This window comes from Quercus suber, unplaced genomic scaffold, assembly GCF_002906115.3.
Source record: "Quercus suber isolate HL8 unplaced genomic scaffold, Cork oak 2.0 scaffold_254, whole genome shotgun sequence".
NCBI classification, from domain to species: domain Eukaryota; kingdom Viridiplantae; phylum Streptophyta; class Magnoliopsida; order Fagales; family Fagaceae; genus Quercus; species Quercus suber.
Window position 1 is genome coordinate 489233 of NW_027069710.1, and position 4233 is coordinate 493465.

At 34.6% G+C, this 4233-nt stretch overlaps 1 pseudogene; it reads left to right on the forward strand.

Moving 5' to 3' along the window:
- The first annotated feature begins 208 nt into the window (after nucleotides 1–208).
- LOC136061062 (myosin-binding protein 3-like) lies at nucleotides 209–1744 on the forward strand (annotated as a pseudogene).
- The last annotated feature ends 2489 nt before the right edge of the window (nucleotides 1745–4233 follow it).

Consider the following 4233-nt stretch of genomic DNA (forward strand, 5'->3'; position numbering starts at 1 on the left):
TGCTTTAAAGTTTAATCAAGCTCTCAAATTTTCAAAAAAGAATGCTCCATTTTCTAACAGAAAATCAGAATCCACTATTATGTCCACAGCAATCTAATGTAATCTACAAGTTGTTGAATATTAAATGTTAATTTATTTTGTCAAAAGTAATATTGATGATGCCTTAATAAAACATTCTTTAATTACATTTGACTCAAACACACATTTTGTCTATTTGCTCAGCCTCTTTAGTCTTCTTTCTCTTTGGTTGTCATTCCATTAAACAGTCTTCTCATTCGAAATAAAACCACTTCCTCATCTACATTTGTTCTCTCTCTCCCTCTCTCTCTCTCCTCTTAAACAGTTCCAAATCTTGTTCTATCTTTCTCTTTTGATGTTGTTCAATCTCTCTCTCTGTCTCTCTCAGCATCAACACTAAACTAGCCTACAAACTTTCTCTTTTAATATTGCCTTGAGTTACATCTCTGTATATCCGAAGAACATAGCAGCATCAATGGCTGCAAACAAGTTTGCCACCATGTTGCATAGAAACACCAACAAAATTACGCTTATTCTCATCTATGCCATCCTAGAATGGATTCTGATCATTCTCCTCCTCCTAAATTCTCTGTTTTCTTATCTGATCATTAAATTTGCAGATTACTTTGGTCTTAAAAGGCCTTGCTTATGGTGTTCTAGGATTGATCATATCCTAGAGCCTGGAAAGAACAAGAATTCCTATAGAGATCTTGTTTGTGAAGCTCATGCGTCTGAGATTTCCAAACTGGGATACTGCTTGAATCACCAGAAACTAGCTGAATTGCAAGATATGTGCGAGGATTGCTCGTCCTCATTGCAACCAGCTGATAGTCCGGAATTCTCAAAGAGGTATGCTTTCTTTCCATGGATGAACAAGATTGGTGTGATTCAGAGTGGTGATGAAAATTTCAGTGAAAATGGGGAAGGAAATTTGAAGTGTTCTTGCTGCAGTGTGAGTGTGAACTTGAACAACAAGTTCTACCCTCCTTGTATTCTTATTAAGCCATCTTGGGAGGATTTTGATGACACCCAGAAACAGAATTTGATTGCGGAGGCTGATGTTGTTGCTCAAATTGATGAAGGTGATCAATCTGATCAAAGCAAATCAGATTTTGTTACTAATCTATGTGAAGATGAACACAGTATTGGAGAAAACAGGGGAATTCAGATGGTTTCTGATGTTGTCATGGATGTGAGTCTGCAAGAAGAGAAGAGGAGGCAGAGGAGAACTGTTCATGTGACTCGGCTGCAAGGAACTGGTCGTTGACAAGACGATAAATTGAACACGGTTATAGAAAAGAGCTAGAACCCGTTAAGGAAGAGAGTAATATGACTTTATCCATGGATGATCAGTCTTGTGATCAGACCATGGTTCACGTCAATTTGAGTAAAGACACCTTCCATGAATTCAGCCTCAGCATCTTGAGTTTTACATTGATCAAGAAGATTGTAGGTTGATTCCAATTGAATTGAGCGGCTCTGCTACCACGGAAGACCAAGGTCAGCCTATATATAAGCTGGAAGATCAAGGATATTGTGAGAATCAAGATGTTATTTTGGATTTTGATATGCATATTGAGGCACAAGCACAACCGTTGTAGAGAATTGGCACAGTTCAGAAGAGATGGTGGCATTACTTTCAGCCCTTGAGAGTGAGGAGGAGCCTAAGGTTTCAGTGCTTGAATCCATGGTTCTGAGTATTTCTCTCGATTTAGTTTCTCATTAAGCTTTTTTTTTTTTTTTTTTTAATATGAAAATTATTTATTTCAGATTTCACTTGATTGAATGAAAACTATTCTTAATGGCTTAAAGGGTACTTTAATTTGTGGGCGTTCTCTCATTATTAAATCATTTCATTTTGTTCATATAGCAGCCTATAGTATGAATTATGAAGTAGTTGCCCCGATGGGCAATCCATAAAAACCTATACCAGACATTAAAAATATATTAGTTTATGTTAAAATATATATAAAAAAAAATGATAAGAATGAGAAAGTGGAAACAAGATATTAATATGATTCAGTCTGATGGTTTGCAATTCTACATCTACAAGGGAAAGTTTTAAACGATTACATCTTTATTAGGGGTGTTCAAGATCAACCGAGCTCGACGAAACTAGCCACACAATAGTCAACTAACTTGGACTCCGATCGATTCGATGGACATGGTGGGTGAGTGAGGTTGAAACTCGAAGAACCCGACCAGTCCGATATTCCACCATTTCCGGCGAGTTTTCTAGCACCAATCATTAATTTAGTCAAAATCCGGTAAGATCTAACTCTTTATATGCGTTGATATAAACAAGGTTTTCAGACCTGGACTGGACTGGGAGGTTGGACCGTGAAAACTGAGAATTGGATTGAAATCTAGTTTTTTAAGCATAGAGAACTGGACATATGTGCCAATTCCGTGAACTCCTAAAACCGGGGTTGGACCGCATGGTTCATGCATAATCGGTGGCAAGAATCATGCAGTCCAACCCCTAAGCAATTTTTTTTTTAATAAAACAACTTAACACAATTTTATTCTACTTAATTAAATTATCCATCACTTGCAAGGAATAAAAAAAAATTATAATTAAAATCTTTCAAAGATATTCAACTTTACTTCAAAAATTAATCATAAATTTTAATTTTTTATGGTTATTATTTTATTTTATTTTATTAACTTTCTTATTTAATTATTAAATATATGCTTGAAAATCATTGAATTTCTCTCACATATATAGATATATTAGTCAATTTTGCTAGTTTTATAAATTTAATATATATATATATATATGTATATTTAGGCTTTAATTAATTATTAAATTAATTATGATGTCATCACGGTTCGACTTTGGTTCGACTTCAAAAACCTTGAACCTCTCCTTTTTACGGTTCAATGAACGGTCTGGGTTTGAAAACCTTGGATACAAGGAGATTTCGACCAAATCTAATGAGATCTTGACTGAATTTGGCCAAATCCAACCAAATCTTAGCCAGATCTAATTGAATCTATTCCCTTACCACAAACCCCGCCTTCAACTGACACCCAATGAGGCCCGATCTAACGTTCCTTCACAGTCGACGATGAGTCTTGATCTCCCCAACCCAAAGTGGTTGGTCGAGTCCAGATTGGGCACAAACCCTGCCTGTGGTATAATGCAGAACTTTAAAACCACATTGATACATGGAATTATAAAAGCACACTAGCCTATCATATTTTCAAAAATTATGGTCTACATATTTATAGAAATATTTTTATATATTCTAACAATTAGTAATATTTTAATATATTTTAACAATTTATGCGATCGGGTTGAATTCTGTTTCAAAGAAAAAGAAAATGAAATAATAATATCAGAGTTGTCCTGGAGCAGTGATAAAAGCATGCTAAATGATGATCTGAAGTAAAATTCAACTCTCACTGGTAATTTTACGAAAAGAGGTTTTGTGCCCATCCTTGCACCACTGAGGAATTAAAAATTGATTCCACAGATGCTTATATATATGAATATGCACCAGTTTGTAATTCATAGAAACCGTGGACTATTTACAATTGAAGGAAATTCTCTCAATTCATCAAAATTATATATATACATATACAAACCTTTCTGATCGGCATAGAAACTAAGTAACCAAATTCTGGAATGTTATATCGTCATCGTTGAAAATTCATTGAGATTATTTCATTTCATGTGGTCATTTTTTTTTTGGACAGAAATAGGATGGCTTGAGAAACTGTAATGCCTAGCTAGTCTGGCTGCTTAGGTAAAAATGTATAATTGGGTGGAAATTAGGCCAGGGCTGCACCGCCAAGCGCCGACCCATTGCCCCTTCCTCTTTTTGTTTTTCAAATTTCATAATTATTATATTTTGATCTTCTCTACCCACTGCTTTATCAAATCAAGAGTCTCAACCCTATGTACTAACCATTATATTTTTATTTAAAGCAAAAATAAATAATAATTAAACCCATTACATTGCTAGGAAGTATAGAGAGGCGTCGTACTTGTGGCATACCAGTGTAATACGTGTCGTGTCATGTTATAATTTTTAAAAAATTGCTTGTATCATTGTGTCGTACTCATACCCGTATTTGTGCTTCCTATACTACATGTTTATTTACATCAAATCATATTTTATTTCTCCTGATCCTTTTTAGAGGAATCTTACTTTTATGCTTGCTTTTGCTTTTGTCAATTTTACAACATGAATTCTATATGTTTCATAT